Genomic DNA, 17,444 nt, shown 5'->3' on the forward strand with positions numbered 1-17,444 from the left:
AGTGGGTGGGAGCAGTGCAGAGCAGAGCACCACTCGGACCACAGTGCAGGGAGCAGTGGGCAACATGGCTGGGTTTCAGTTTAAAAGAAATGTCTATACAATTAAATGTTTACTTTTTTAATATTTCCTCACTTTTGCTAAAAAGAACCTAGCACGCACCTCCCATTTCATTAGCTTTCAACCCATCTTGACTGCAACCTATAATTAAAAATGAATTTAAATCCACCACCCAATACACACATAACACACATTTTAATCAAAATAAGGGTTTCTAAAACTTTCACAAACCCCCCCTCGAGTACATGGGATACACTCTACTTTCTATTCAATAAAGGAAGATGGCAATGGTGACCGATTCAGCTGGTGTACACCCCTAAGGGGCTGGCTCACCCACACCAAGAGAAGCACAGTCTGACTTCGTCGTTTTATGAAAAGCAGGCAAAAAATTGAGGACGAGATTGTAAACTTAAATCCTAAACAAAACACATACTTTCTGAATACTCAGGTGATGGTTAGCATGCTTTAGCAATGAAGTGTCTTCTAACTAAGGTATGCCATTGTTTTTAGACAGTGCGCTAGCACGCTTCCCAGACTAGAGTGCAAGTACAGCTTTTCTGTGCACTGGGAACAATGAGGCCTGGGACTCGCGTCTGTGGTGCTCTGGAACCGAACCCACATTACCTCTGAGGGACGAATGCACTGGATGGTTCCAACTATGACACTTTATAAAAGTCAAAACTTTACAAAAAGTGAAAAGATCAGCGGTTGTCAGGGGAGGGAGGAGTATGGAGGGGTGAATGGTAGAGCAGTGGGCAGTGAAAATACTCTGTATGATACCCTAATGGTGGAAACATTTGCCCAAACCCACACAATGCACAACACCAAGAGTGAGCCCTAATGTAAACTATGGACTCTGGGTGACAAGGACGTGTCACTGTAGCTTTTCATCAATGGTAACAATGGACCACTCTGGTGGAGGATGTTGATAATAAGGGAGGCTATGTGGGGAGAGGGAGGCGGAAGGTATAGGGGAAATCCCTGTACCTTATTTTAATCTATCTGCAATCCTAAACTGCTCTAAATAAAATAGGATGGACTGATAGATGGATATATGTATACTTATGTGAGAAAGCAAATACAATAAAATGTTAATTATAAAATCCAGGAGGTGGCTGTATATACCTCTAACTTTCCTGTAGGCTTAAAATTTTCATAATGACACTAGAGGCCCAGTGCACAAATTCGTGCACGGGTGGGGTCCAGCCAGCCCGCCCCAATCAGGGTGGGGCGATTGGGGGAAGGGCCAGCCAGGGGGAGGGGCCACGGGCTGTTGGCCGGCCACCCTGCCCCACCACCCTGCCCCGTGGTTGAACTCCCAGTTGAGGGGACAATTTGCATATTAGCCTTTTATTATATAGGCTGTTGGGAGGAAAGCTCCCCATGCGATTATAATACAAAGCTATTACCTCAAAGTGTGGTCCCAGCACAGGTGCTTCCACGGCACCCAGGAACCTGTCAGCAACCAGGTTCAGGCCCAGCCCCACTGGACGAGGCTCTAACCACCCGGGGAGAAGTGTGAAGGGAGGCCGCGTGACCACCTGCTAGAAATGTGCCCGCAGTCTGCACTTGTGGATCCAAATCCCAGTGCCAGTCCACCCCAGGGAATCAGGAGCCAGCTGCCCTCTCTGGGTACCAGCTCGGAGTTCCTCAGTTACGTCCTGAGGGCAGCGCACTGGATCATTTCCCCGCTCTCTGCTCCATGGAGTCCTAAATGTGCCTCTCACTTGGTCTCCACACTGCTTTTCTGTTTCATAAGTTTTAGTGTAAAAGCTAACAGTCAAATCAATAAACAAGTGTCTCTCTTATTTCTCTTTCATTTCATATTCATCTGTATTTACAGAAAAAAATGAGTCTACAACAGCAGTCGCAAACAGGTATCCGCGGACCACCGGCAGTCCGTGAGGTCCAAAAGGCTGGTGACCCTGGTCCAGCACACAGGCCATTTATTGTGGAAGCTACTTCTGACAAAGGCAGTTTTTATCTCAGATGGAATGCGCTTTGTCTTGAAGGAGTTCCGCCTGCACACAAGCTCACTCACGCGGGCTCGGAATGCGGCGGGCCTTTTGAGATAACACTGTGTTGAAGTGATGCTTTTTATTGATGGAAGTAAACCCTTCTCTTTGTGAAAATGGTAGCTACAGGAATAATCTGCCTGTTCTAACTGTTTCTACAGATCACCTCTAGACAACGTTACAGCATGAGAACGTTGGAGAGGGTGGAACTGAATTCCTCCTCCTCCTCCTACAAACAATCATGCAAACAACACCAAGACCACTATGTTCTTTCCTATGTAGTTTAAAGAACCTGTTCTATAATCCTGTCCACTAAGGCCTTTAACTCCAAAATAGAGCTATTTATGTTTTAAGTAAAACTTGAAACTTGAAACCTTGGTGATGGCATATAAGAGGTCACCCAGACCAATGCACAGTAGAAAACTGAACAAAAGGCTTTCTGCTATCGACCACTCAAGGTTCACCATTAACTCCAAGATGATTAGCTAATATTCGCTGATTTGTTGTTGTTAATCCTCACTAGAGGATTTTTTTTCCATTGATTTTTAGAGAGTGTGGAAAGGAGGGGGAGAGAGAAACATCGATGTGAAAGAGACGCATCAATTGGTTGCCTCCCACATGCGGGAATTGAGCCTGCAAACAAGGTACTTGCCCTTGACTGGAATCAAACCCAAGTCCCTTCAGTCCGTGGGCCAACCACTGAGTCAAACCAGTTTGGACATTAGCTAATACTTAACTAAAACTAAACTACTAAAGAGAAATGGCTCAGAAATTAGCTAATTACTGGTATTTCTCTGTGGCAGAACGTCCATATCTACCTACCTAACCCACATCAGACCCTACAACTTGTGACAGAAAGTGATGGTTACATCAGGTTTTAAACCCCACACAAATTCAAAAGCAGTTTTTCTGATAATTCCTTGAGTCACCACAAATGTACACAAAGACCCTTTATAGTCCTAAATCCTCACTCAAAAGATAATAAAGCAGTTTCAAAACTCTTAAATTTGCAAATCTTTAACATATAAACCAATCTGACTGGCTTATCTTTATAGTTAAAGTGTAAGAAAGAGATGAAATGGCCAAAGGAGTTATCCCAACTCAGAGTCAACAGCTACACCCAAAACTGAGAAGTTATGAAGCTAAAACATGACAGGCCAACTTTCAACGGACTCATGAAGACACTCAGCTTTCAGCCAGACTTCTACCAACAGAGCAGGAGAAACAGGCTCTCAGCTGGAAGAAATGAAATCCACACATGAACCAGCAAGTCTTGCAGAATGCTGAATGCCACGCGTGAACCAGGGCACAGGTGTCGGCTCCTCCCACCAGAGCTTTCCTTTCACGCCCTCGGTGCTGAGATGCTGGTCTGGCACAGGAGCACTGGGCGGAGAACGTCTCTTTTCATGTTACCGTGCAGACTTGAAGCTCAAGTGGTGCTGAGGAGCGTCCCCGTCATCACTGCCCGGCGAGCACACCAGCAGCTGGTGTGGCTGCAGAGGCACAGGTGCAGGGAGCTGGTGCCCCAAGTGAGTCTCAGGTGAGATGAGCAGGGAGGGAGGGATGAGCAGGGTGCTTATCTTACCCTTACCTTTTGTGTCTAGACCAGTGGTCGGCAAACTACGGCTCGAGAGCCACATGCGGCTCTTTGGCCCCTTGAGTATGGCTCTTCTACAAAATACCGACTTCTGCGCATGGGCCACGAAGTTTCAATCACACTGTACGTGCGTGCCCGCACATGGTATTTTGTGGAAGAGCCACACTCAAGGGGCCAAAGAGCCGCATGTGGCTCGCGAGCCACAGTTTGCTGACCACTGGTCTAGACTAAACTCAACAGGCAAAAGGAAATGGTTTCAAAAAGTAAAACATTTTCAACCGGCCGGCATGGCTCAGTGGTTGAGCATCAACCTAGGAACCAGGAGGTCATGGTTCGATTCCCGGTCAGGGCACATGCCTGGGTTGTGGGCTCGATCCCCAGTGTGGGGCATTCAGGAGACAGCCAATCAATGATTCTCTCTCATCACTGATGTTTATAGCTCTCTCTCCCTCTCCCTTCCTCTCCGAAATCAATAAAAATAAATTTTTTTAAAAAAAGTAAAACATTTTCTGTGCTTGTCTTTTCAATCTGGAAAACTAAACCACAAATGCTGGCCTGTGTACCCATCCTCACCAGCTTTAACACGTGGCAGTCCTGTTCCTCTCTGCTTCTACCTCCCTCCCTCCTTGCACCGGGCTCCTCTGAAGTAAATTCTAGACTCGCATCATTTCATGTGCAAATACTTCACTATTTATAAGAAGCAAACGTTTTTGAAACTAGCATTTCCCAAAACTGCCTGTGAGGAGTCACTTGTAGAGCTTTAACAGAGTATATACCAACTGAATTGACAATACATAAATAAAATAAAATATTTTGCCATTTGCGACTACTTATTTGTATGGATAGAAAGTTTCTCAATATTTTCAGTCAAAACAAAATTTAGAATAAAACCGGATTCTGAGGTTACAAAGACACAAATGAACACCCAGAACCTGATTTCAAGTATGTGTTTGTGAAAACTGTCTCACTGTTTTAATTCATTTTATGATAAGGAATGTTTTGTGTTTTCCCTAATATAAATGTATTTTAATTTAAAAAATACCAATTTTTGGTCTGGGTAGGGTGCTGGATCAGGTTGTTTTGTAGTCTCTCAGGATAAATCTCCCCAAGTTGGGAGAGAACTAGTCCTTAAATTCTAGACCCAAAGCCGACTTTTGTTTCATTTGCTCCAAAAAGAGAGTCTTCTGAAGAATATGGGAAATGTGATACAAATAGCAAACCAGAAACCAATTTAGACCTAACACTGTGAGTGGAACCCGGGCCCTACAACTTCAGTCACCTTCAAATGAATCTTGTCCGAGAGCTCTCCAAAGGGCGCCTGTGGAAGCACTCAGAATGTGAGAGATAAATAGGCCCAGGAGAACTGATCCCATCACTGCAGCAGGGAAGGGATCCGTCCCGACCCCGCAGCTGTCACTCATGGCTCTGCCTGCTTTCCTCCCAGAATCCAGCTCGCAGGGAGGGTAACTGCACTCTGGTTGGACAGCACACTCGCTGAGTCCGTTCCTTCCCCCGCCCCCTATGCACCCCCATTTTAAACAGGCCATTCTATATACATTCACTCTCTGAAACACTTCTGTGCAGGCAATGGAATAAGAGTACCACAAGCGGTTTCTTATTTTGACTTTTGTTGTCTCACTAGATCACCAAATAGAGTGGGAGGGAAGTTGCACTTTGCTGCACTGCCTGCAGCCCAGCTAGAGGGACAGAGAGCACTGGCGGTGGCTCACGGAGAGGGCAGGCCACAGTGCCCATCAGTGCCGCCCAGAACCTAAGGGGTCGGCCGCACCATCTCCAACAGCCTTCGCCACATGAGTCCTGTAGTTCTCAGAGACCACCACCCCAACTGAAAGCTATAATCCCTCACAAAATCATCAATTTTGAACGGATGACACACAGTATATTTACACCACACAGATAAGACAGAATCCTCCCCCCAAATAAGCCACCCCCACAGCTGTGCTCCAATGAAATGTCTAAATCAGCCGCTACCCACCACCACTTCCTGCCCACCGCTTTGCTCACCTAGGCCTTAGTACTCAGTGTGAAGTTACTTGAGCCTCAGCTGGAATGACTGGAGACTGAATCCCAGGCCCTCTCAGACCAGAATCAGGGTCTGCACTTGAACAAGCCCCGAGCCAACACAAGCACATACTCAGGCTGAGAACCACCAAACTGGCCTGAAAAGGGGGAAGGAAAGCTTAAGGCTGGCAGCTTCTGTCCTTTTCTCTCAACCCACCAGCCCCTCTTCCCATTGTCATCCAGGGCCCCATCGCCCAAGCCCTCCCACCTTCTCTAGGCCTAGTCAGTCTTGCCTATCAGCTCAGCCTGTCCATACCCTGGAAACATTCTGGCAAATGGTTAAGTACTAAACTGAAAAGTCAAGACTGAAAGGCCTTAAAATCTGGTGTCTTCCCCCTACCCCTGCCATGAATTCGTGCACCGGTGGGGGTCCCTCGACCTGGCCTGTGGTTCTCCAACATCCTCCAAGGGGTCCCGGATTGCGAGAGGGTCCACCGGTGCGGGACGGGGAGGGACCGCAGGAGGGCTCCAGGGCGTGTCCGACCTGTCCCATCCAGTCCCCATCGGCCGGACCCCAGCAGCAAGGTAACCTACTGGTTGGAGCACCTGCCCCCTGGTGGTCACTGCATGTCATAGCTACCAGTCAAACGGTCGCTTAGGCTTTTATATATACTAGAGGCCCAGGGCATGGATTCATGCACCGGTGGGGTAACTCAACCTGGCCTGTGCCCTCTTGCAATCCGGGACCCCTCAGGGGATGTTGGGCTGCCGGTTTCAGCCGGATCCCTGCAGGCCAGGCCAAGGGACCCCACCAGGCCTCTAGTATGCATATAAGATCTTTGGTTAATCTCTTCCCGCCTTCCCCCCTCTCCCCTTCCCTTTGAGATTCATCAGTCTGTTCCATGTTTCCATGCCTGTGCATTGAGTGTCTGCTCCCTGGTGGTCAGTGCATGTCATAGCTATTGGTCGAACAGTCACTTAGGCTTTTATATAGGTAGGTAGGTAGGTAGGTAGGTAGATGATAGATAGATAGATAGATAGATAGATAGGAAGGATAAGAAGATCTCATGGAGTCAGTACAAGATAGCTATTTTTTTTTTAACACATTGCCAAGGTGTCCCTTCTCTTTACTAATTCAAATAAAGCATGTTGGTTCCAAAGCTCCCACACACCCAGCCAGCCTGCATTTTCTCTTCTGTCTTCAACTCTCCACCTCCATCCACTTATACATCACAAACAAGGGCTGATGAGTGCTCAATGGGCTGAGCACATCTTGACTCTCTTCTAAACCCACCAAAAACACCGTGAAATACCCTCAACTCAAACCAATGTCTGGTGCACTGCAGATAGCATACACCAGACCCCCGTGTGCCACCCACTGAACCTGAAATCACCCAGTAATGGAGCCCATGCCAACTTTCCCATTAATAAGAGGCCATGACACATCCCCAGTGGGGGGTGTGCAGGAGGCAGCTGATCGATGCTTCTCTCTCATCGATGTTTCTAACTCTCTATCCCTCTCCCTTCCTCTCTGTAAAAAATCAATAAAATATATTTTTTTAAAAAAAGAGGCCATGAATTTGTAAAATAGCTCATTAATTCAAGCGTCTGTTCTTTCCTACACATAAAGAAACTAAGAGTTTTCATATGAGAGCCTTAACGTCAAGTACTGACACCTCCAATCCCAGCACTTGCTTTATTCTTCCTAAGAACTGAAATGCATCTTCAGACTTCATCTTCCAACACATACACAACAGGTACAATCTGGTTAGTTTACCAGTAGAGAGATTTCACTTCCCCCTCATAATCGACATTTCTGGGAAGGAAATAAACTTCACTTACTGTCCTCGACAACCAATGAGAAGCCTGCAAGCGGAGAACCGGTGTGCAGGACTTCCTGGGCCAGGCCCCACACGCACTTCCTGTGGGGCTAAGAGCAGCAGGTCTGAGTTGCCATGAATGAGCTGAGGCAGTGAGCACCTAAAACCAAAGCAACTTCGGGCTTACTCGTCACTGTGCCACTTCCACCCTACCCACTGAGTGGATGGAAGAGCCTAACTCCTAGCTGCAAAACAGGACGTGTGGTAACACTGCAATTAATGATTAGACTTTTTTATAAAATGAAAATATTAAAAAGATCAGCATTACAGCTCCATCTCAATCCACCAAAATGGAATTTTCCACAATATCCAAACCTTTTTAATATTCCTTAATGAAGAACGATAGGAAGAGAAAACTAAGATAAGGCAAGGAAGGCAGCAGGTGCTTTAAAGTCTGCCGCCCTCCCCTGTGCAGCGCCCGTGAGCTAGGTGACCGCAGTGGCCGGGGCCCTGGAGAGACCAGCAGAATTACCTGCAGAGCCTGGCCCTCGCCCACACTGCCGACCCGCAGAATCATGAGCAAATGAAATGATGGTTGTTTTAAGCCAGTAAGCTTTGGGGGTGCCTGTTACACAGCAAAGGCCAACTGAAAGAGGTGCTTATCACCACCTGATGCATTTCTTTTCTGTGTTCTTAAGCCCCATGAAAACAAGGACTGTCTTTTTTGCCAATTCTGTATCTCCAACATCTAGAATAGTCTATGGTATTTCTGCATTGAATAAACATGCTATATATCTGAAGAGAAGACCATATGTACTTCTTAGTTTTTAAAAGTGAAATTCTTAATTTATGAGTTAACAAACATTAGCACTTTAGAGCACAAAGTTCTCTTCTGTGTCTTCACGGCTCTGCTAGGAACTGAAGTGTGCTGAACCTCCCTGCTTTATGTGGCAAAGGCCTGACCTCCCCATAGCTCAGAACGAGACTATGGAGAGAGAGGACCTTTAGAGGTATAGGGTTAAAGTGAGGTTGTAAGAGTTGACCGGGCCCATAGACACCAGGCGTGCCCCGAGGAAGGCCATGTGAGGGCACAGCGACACACAGCCGTCCGCAAGCCACAGAGAGGCCTCAGGAGAAACCAAATCCGCCGACACATCTTGGACTTCTAGCTGCTAGAACTGCAAGAAAACTAATTCTGCTGTTTAAGCGTCCAGTCTGTGGTATTTTGTATGGCAGCTCAAGCCAACTAAGGCGGGTAAGTTCACACACGTTTGTTCTTGTGGCCTCATATTGTTACCACATTCTCTAAAAAATGAAAAATTATTGAAAGATTCATGGGAGAAATGTTGGGTGGTAGGTAATTTTCTGAATTGATTTTTTTTTTAAATCCTCACTGGAGGATTTTTTTTCCCCATTGCTTTTTACAGAGTGGAAAGGAGGGAGGGACGGGGGGTGGGGGGGGCGCGTTAGAGAGACTTCGATGTGAGAAAGACACATCGATTGGTTGCCTCCCATACAACCTCAACCGACCGGGACTGGGATCTAACCCACAACCCAGGGACATGCCTGACAGGGAACTGAAGCCAAGCCCTTTAGCATGGGCTGACGCTCTAAAGCAGGGGTCCTCAAACTTTTTAAACAGGGGGCCAGTTCACTGTCCCTCAGACCATTGGAGGGCGGACTATAGTTTAAAAAAAACTATGAACAATTCCTATGCACACTGCACATATCTTATTTTGAAGTAAAAAAACAAAACGGGAACAAATACAATATTTGTATTTGCATGTGGCCCGAGGGCCGTAGTTTGAGGACCCCTGCTCTAAAGGCTGAATTAATTTTAACTCGTAAGTGGGTTTTAGTCCCATTTCTGTGACTGATGAGCTCTGTGATTTCACGGGGGTCTGTCACCTCTTCAGAACAAACCTTAGGTCCATTCTTTCACCAAAGTTTCAACCAGATAATCTTCAAACCCCCACGCAGCCCTAACATTCAAGTGAGCAAACATGGAAATAATTACCAGAATGTGCAAATGAATTCTGCAAGTGATTTAAAAAGGAGTTTCATTTCCACTTTTACTCAGGGTTAGTTGATAACACTGTTGAACATCATAGGAAGGAAGTTTTCCCATAGTTTGTTGGTGAAAGGAAGCACAGAAATTCTATGTTGAGCAATCAGATAGTTGTAGAATATATTTCTTATATTCTTTTTATATATTTATTGATGATTTCAGAGAGGAAGAGAGAGGGAGAGAAACATCAGTGATGAGAGAGAATCATTGATCGGCTGCCTTCTGCATACCCCCCACTGGGGATCGAGCCCGCAACCTAGGCATGTGCCCTTGACCAGAATCGAACCCGGGACCCTTCAGTCCGCAGGCCAACGGTCTATCCACTGAGCCAAACCTGCTAGGGCTATATTTCTTATATTCTTTTGAGAAAAGAGAATTTCTCTTGCTGTTTTCTTCAAAGAGCTTCTTTTGTAAGACAACATATCTCTTAAGTAGAAATATGTAGCACAGCGAGAGCATAATCCTATCGAAGTTGATTTCTCAAAGGTTTCTTCACAAGCAGAGGAAATGCACTTTAGCAAAACCTTCCTGCCCTGTAATTAGTCCCCACAGGTTTGCTAGGATGAAATCTGTGTTCTGGGTAGTTCCTCTTTTGCTAGTACTTACAAACAATCCGTTGGAAATGAAAGCTATGTTTTGGAAGTGTAAAAATAATAAATGTTAAACCTGCAAGACTTGATTGTTTAATGATTATGTAGCACCATCCCATTTCCAAAGCGCCTTAAAGTCACCATTGTTTTTGGTTTGTTTGCTTTTTTAATATATTTTTATTGATTTCAGAGAGAGGAAGGGAGAGGGAAAGAAACATCAATGATGAGAGAGAACCATTGATTGGCTGCCTCCTGCACGCCACCCCCCCACCCCACCCCCATGTGCTTGGTTCAGGGATTGAACGTCAACCCCTGAGCCACAACAGCTGGGCACCATTGTTTCTTGAAGCGGCGCTCTGGGTTGGATTGGGGATTTATCTGTACTGTAAGAGTGAGGTTCTCCAAAGGTATTAAACAACCTGCTCTTGTCACAGGCCAGCTGAGCTTCCAGACAAACTGAAATGGAAAGCTCCTGCAGTGTTTGCTATTTTGGGTGGGGCAGGGTGATGAGAGAATAGAAACTTTTTCATTGATAATTGTCAAACTGGAATATTGGGTTAGCAAAACACATTTTTCCTTAGATGAAATATTTTAAGCATAATGAAGATTTTGGTTTAATCAAAATTTTTATGAATAAACCCTTGAAGTCCAAGGCAAACTATTTCTCAGTGTGGTTCAGGGCCAGCATTTACTCTTATCTCGCTACACTGTTCTGATAATGACAGGTTTGTTATCTAGGTATGTAATTTGTACATATTCTGGAAGACTTTACAGTGAAATTCTTATAAGAAATATAAAACTAAGCCAGGTAGAGTTATTTTGCATCTAGATATCTTGGCTTCCAAATGGTACTATTTCCTTTTATCTTTTATTTTTTCCTCTTCTGTGCTATACAGTACTGAATTTATAGGGACACTAAGATCCTGAAAGAATCAGTGACATTATCAAATTATTCCTTCATGCATTTGCTGATGAAAGAGGATTAAAAAATATCTCTAAATGCTCCCTAACAAACGTGTTTGGGGGCGGGGTGGGTGGTCTCTATGTGATAGGAACATACGTATGAATAAACATGAGCCGCAAAATAGTAAAGCTTTTAATTGAGAGAAAAAGTCCCAATTCACAAAACTTTTGCCAGTTATAAGAAAAAGTTTCTTGAAAGTATGTGCTAGAGTCAGTCATTAGTAAAAAGATGAGAAAAAAAAACAGGTTCTTTTGAAAAACAAAGCTAGAGGACTCACACTTCCCAATTTCAAAACCTACTACAAAGCTATAGTAATCAAGACTGTGGTACTGGCACAGAGTAAACAGAGATCAATGGCATAGAATGAAGAGTCCAGAAATTTAAAAAAGAATTAAAAAAGTTTAGAAACCCTCACATTTAAGGTCAAGTGGTTTCCGATAATTGTACCAAAACAATTGAATGGGAAAAGAATAATCCTGTCAACAAATGGTGCTGGAACAACTAGATATCCATACAAATGAGCCACATCACAAACAAAAATTCAAAATAAATCAGAAAACTAAATATAAGAGCTAAAAGTATAAAACGTAGAAGAAAACATAGGAATAATCTTCATGACCTTGGCTTAGGCAGTGGTTTCCTAGATATGACGCCAAGAGCACAAGCAACAAAAGAAATGGATGAAATTTAAGTTTCTGTGCTTCACAGTACATCATCAAAAAAGTAAAAAGTCAACCCAATGAATGGGAGAGAAACATTTTCAAGACATACATCTGGTAAAGGACTTGTATCTAGAACACCTAAAGAAATCTTACAACTCGATTTTTTAAAAATAACACAATTTAAAAATGGGCAAAGGATCTGAATAACCGTTTCTGCAAAGAAGATATTCACATGGCCATCAAGCATATGTAAAAATGCTCAACATCATTAGTCATCAGAGAAATATACAACAAAAACACTAAAATAAGATTCCACTAGGATGGCTACAATAAAAAGACAGAGGATTTTAAGTGTTGGCAAGGAGCGGAGAAACTAAAACCTTTCACACTGCTGCTGAGAATGTAAAATGGTCTAGTTGCTTTGGAAAACAGTCTAGCAGTTCCTCAAAAGGTTAGACATACACTTACCAAGCAAGTGCACTCCTAGATACATATCCAGGAGAACTGAAAATATAGTCTACACAAAAACCTGTACATACATGTTCATAGCAACATTACTCCCAAAAGCCCAAAAGCAGAAAGACCCACATGCCCATCAACTGATTAACAGATAAAATGTGACATACCTATACAATGGAAAATTGTTCTGCAATAAAAAGAAATGAAGTACCAATACGAACTACAACACTGATGAACCTTAAAACATGCTAAGTGAAATAAACCAGTCACAAAACCCATATTGCTTGATTCCATTTATATGAAACTAGAGGCCCAATGCACGAAATTTGTGCAAGAGTAGCCTTCCTTCCCCCAGCTGCTGGCACCGGCTTCCCTCTGGCGCCCAGGACCAGGGCTTCCCTCCAGCCACTAGCAGTCACCCAGGACCCAGGTTTCCCTTGCAGCCCCGGCTTCATCCGGAAGGTCATCCAGAAGGACATCTGGTCTAATTAGCATATTACGCTTTTATTAGTATAGATGTCCAGAATTGGTAAATCTATAGAGACAGAAAGTCAATTAGTTGTAGCCTAGGACTGAAGAAAGAAAAGGGGAGAGGTAGTAATAGGATGACTGGGGTATGGGGTTTCTTTTTAGAACTACAGGCCCGGTGCACAAAATTCATGCATGGGGGGGTGGGGTCCCCTCAGCCCGGCCTGCACCCTCTCAATCTGGGACCCCTCAGGGGATGTCCGACTGCTGGTTTAGGCCCAATCTCTGCGGGATCGGGCCTAAACTAGCAGTCGGACATCCCTCTCGCAATCCAGGACCACTGGCTCCTAACCGCTCGCCTGCCTGCCTGACTGATTGCCCCTAATCACTCTGCCTGCCTGTCTGATCCCCCCTACCCGCCTCTGCCTACCTGATGCCCCTAACTGCTCCCCTGACAGCATGAGTGCCCTAACTGCACCCCTGCTGGCCTGATCGCCCCTAACCGCCTCTGCCTGCCTGCCTGATCTCGCCCCTAACTGCTTGCTCCCCCGCCTGCCTGATCGCGCCCCTCACTGCTTGCTCCCCCACACCGGCCTGATCATGCCCCTCACTGCTTGCTCCCCCACACCTGCCTGATCGTGCCCCTAACTGCTTGCTCCCGTGCACCAGCCTGATCTCACTCCTAATTGCTTGCTCTCCTACCAGCCTGATCTAGCCCCTAACTGCTTGCTCCCCCACCAGCCTGATCGCCCCTAACTGCTTGCTCCCCCGTGCCAGCCTTATCTCACCCCTAATTGCTTGCTCCCCCACCCGCCTGGTCGCCCCTAACTGCTTGCTCCCCTGCCAGCCTGATCACCCCTAACTGCTTTCCCCTGCCGGCCTGATTGCCTTAACTGCCTCTGCCTCAGCCCCCACCACCGTGGCTTTGTCCAGAAGGACGTCGGACATCCAGAAGACGTCTGATCTATCCGGTCTAATTAGCATATTACCCTTTTATTAGTATAGATGATAAATGTGTTCTCAACTACAGCTATGACAGCACACTCTGTGAACATACTAAAAGCCATTGAATTATAACTGAAAACGGGTAAATAGTGGGATAGCTGAATCACATTACAATAAGCTCTTTTTTAAATTTTTTAATTTATTGATTTTAGAAAGAGGAAATAAGGGGGGGAAGGAGGGAGAGAGAGAACAAGAGAGAGACGGAGAGGGAAACAGACATCAACTTTGTTGTTCCGTTTATTCGTGTATTCTTTGGTTGTTTGTATGTGCCCTGACCAGGATCAAACCTGAAACCTTGGTGTATTGGGACAATGCTCTAACCAATTGAGCACTGGCCGAAATAAACCATTTTTTAGTGAAGGTTAATCTCCTCCTACTCCCAACTACTCCCATCAAAAAAGGGGGAGGGGCCCAGCCAGTGTGGCTCAATTGGTTGTGCGTCCTCCTGTGCACCAAAGGGTCGCAGGTTTGATTCCCAGTCAAGGGCGTGTACAGAACCTGGCTTGCAGGTTCGATCCCCCGTCCTGCCGGCTGGAGGTAACCAATCAATGTTTCTCACATTGATGTTCCTCTTTCTCTCTCCCCACCACTTCCACTCTCTCTAAAAACCAATGAAAAAAATATATCCTCTAGTGAGGATTAAAAAAAAAACAAAAAACAAAAAACACACAATGTCTGAGATGAAAAATACACTACTTGGGATTAATGGCAGAGTCAACACTGAAGAAAAAAAGATACATTGACATAAGGCATAACAAAAGAAACTAGCCCAAAAAAGCCCAAAGTGGGGGTAAGGGGGAGCCATGAAACAACTTTAGGTGGCCTAATAAACATGTGATGGGAGTACCCAAACGTAAAAACAGGGGAGATGAAAAAAATCTGAAGAAATAGTGACTACAATTTTTCCAAATTTGAAACTTCTAACTAAACCCACAGATCCAAAAAGCTCACAAACCCCAAGCACAGGAAACATGAAGAGAAATAAGCCAAGACACATCACAATCAATTGCTCAGAACCAAGGGTAAAGGGAAAACCTTAAAAGTGGTCAGAAAAAAATATCACGAATGTATACAAAGGAACTAAATGAAGAGCAGATTTCTCAGTAGGAACAATGCAAGTGACAAGATAGTGGGAAAACATTGAAAGAAAAAACAACCTACCTGTTAAAACTAAAGCAGCAATAAAAAGTTTTCAGACCTACGGATACAGGCCAGCAACCCAGGACAAGCAGAAGGAAACAGACAGATGGTGCAACAGCAGTTTGCAGCCACCTAGAAAATCAGGATGCCAAGCAGCGGCAGCCATCTAACAAACCCCACCTTCCCTGAACTGGGACACTGAAGAGTAAATGCTCTGCACTCCTCCACCAGAGGGTAACTTAAATCACCCCACTCAGCTCAGGGAGACAGACAGCAAAAATCCAATTAGTGCCATTTGCCAACCACACCCAAGGGTAGGTGGAGTTAAGAGAATCAATCTCATTGTGGTACATCAGCATAAAGCTGATTAATATTCTATTGAAATCCTCCTTTACTCCCAGCCTTTAGAATCCCTCAAAACAAAGGTCCCAGCGCATACTGTCCCTCCCAGGAGCACTCGTGCCTCCCCCAGCCTGTCCTTCTCCCACAGGCAAGCATCTCTAAGGGACTCCACTAGGCTTGCAACCCGGACAACAATGGGCAATGGTAGTTCATCCCAGGCAAACACCCTGAGCTTGTCCCCAAGGCCCCTTTTCTCAGACTTCCTAGCGAGCCAAAGCAGACCAGCAGAGGCTCATTTCCCCAGCCCTTCCTTGTTTCATTGTTTAATAAACATCCTCTAAAGTTCACCTGGACCTGTGTTGTGAAATTCTTCCTGCATGAAGTCAAGAACCCACACACCACCAGCTGACTCGGCAGACGCACTCAGAGCCAGGTCCCCTTTCCAGTAACAAGACAAAAGCTGAACAAAATGTATCCCCAGCAGTCCTGTGTTACAAAAAACGATAAAGTAAGTCCTTCAGGCAGAAGAAAAATGATACCAGATAAAATGTGGATCTATACAAGAAATAAAGAGCACCAGAAACACAAACCACATGGTCCTTACATTAGGGTTTGTCCCTTACTATGTATATCTTTTTAAAAGATAGTTAACTGTTTAAACAAAAATAACACCAATATATTTTGAGACTTATGATATATTAAAGTAAAAGGTATAACAAAAACACTATAAGGCAAGGTAGGGAGAAATGAAAGTGATACTATTATAATGTTCTTATATTGTACATGAAATATATATCATTTGAAGGTAAACTGTGACAAGTTAAAAGTATATACTATAAACCCTAAAGCAACCTACGAAAGAGCTAATAAGCCAGAAAATGGAATCATAAAACCACTCAATTAATCCAAAAGAAAGCAGATAAAAGGGGGAAAGATAAACCACAAATGAGAAGAAAATCCACAGCAGAAAGAGCCAGAAAGAAATGAAACACAATACAGTTCAAGAAAATCCTACAGGTCCTGGCAGGGTGTCTCAGTTGGTTGGAGCGTACAACAAAAAGGTTCTAGATCAGGGGTGGGCAAACTTTTTGACTCGAGGGCCACAATGGGTTCTTAAACTGGACCGGAGGGCCGAAACAAAAGCATGGATGGAGTGTTTGTGTGAACTAATATAAATTCAAAGTAAACATCATTACATAAAAGAGTACAGTCTTTTTTTTTTTTAGTTTTATTCATTTCAAACGGGCCGGGCCGTAGTTTGCCCACGGCTGTTCTAGATTGCAGGTTCCAGCTCCAGTTGTATGGGAAGCAACTCATTGATGTTTCTTCTCTCTCTCTCTCTCTCTCTCTCTTTCATTCTTCTCTCTCATGAGTAAACATTCCCGAGTGAGGGGTTTTTAAAATCCTCTATTTAGTATTTTAAGTCACTTTTTTCATATAATAAGTGAAAAGGAGAATATACATTTTCAACTAATTAAGTAGCAAATTAATTCAATCTTGGTGCTGACTGACAGAGGCCTTATTTAAACAAAATAAGACAAAAACAATTCACACTTTGATAGCTAGCAAAGGCCATCTTGTCAGCATTATTAGAGAAAGGTTAGAAATATTTCACGTGATATTAAATTTTTTCCAAAAAACCAACAAAACCCTTTCACTCAAGTAAGCTTAGAAAAATAAAATTACCTTTTGCCTATATTATAAAAAATAAATATAGCACCTAAAAAGAAATGCAAAACTCCGCTTTTTAAATCGTTTCCGTGTGTATCTGAACTCCAGAAACTTATTGAAAACTATTTGAGTATCACCAACAGCACTGTTGCCATTTTACAGAAGTGCCTTCTAGCCCAAGGTCCAGGCGAGCAGCAGCTCAACCAAGCAGCCTCCACTGTGTTCACTGAGGGCACAAGGTGAGGACCCAATATTCCAGAGACAAGTCCAGATGCTGCTAAAGCCACTCCTCCACATACTTCCCTGGGGACTGGGGACGCTGCGGTACTGAGTGGATAAACTGTCAACTCCTCGCTGATGCAGGATGAACACCACAGCTGCACACACTGGAGGGAAGGCCTCCCAAGGAGGCTTGTGGCAAACTGAAAGGGCCACCATTACCATAAGCCAGGACACGCCCTCCTATCTTTATTCCACGTCTCTCAACCAAGAGGATGAGTCATCAGCTCAAGGCTTGTTTCAACTACAGGCTGACTGTCCTTGCTCCTCGCCCATCTGAGTGGC

At 44.5% G+C, this 17,444-nt stretch overlaps 1 protein-coding gene across 1 annotated transcript in view; it reads right to left on the reverse strand.

Annotated features, from left to right (window-relative positions):
• MAP4K4 (mitogen-activated protein kinase kinase kinase kinase 4) overlaps positions 1–15,632 on the reverse strand; it is a 187,947-nt gene extending 172,315 nt beyond the window's left edge. Inside the window, exon 1 of the mRNA XM_014541901.1 lies at positions 15,558–15,632. The gene's annotated coding sequence lies outside the window, so the exon portion shown is untranslated. The remainder of the gene's footprint in view (positions 1–15,557) is intronic.
• Between the last annotated feature and the right edge of the window lie 1,812 nt (positions 15,633–17,444).

Source organism: Myotis brandtii, unplaced genomic scaffold, assembly GCF_000412655.1.
Source record: "Myotis brandtii unplaced genomic scaffold, ASM41265v1 scaffold281, whole genome shotgun sequence".
NCBI lineage: Eukaryota > Metazoa > Chordata > Mammalia > Chiroptera > Vespertilionidae > Myotis > Myotis brandtii.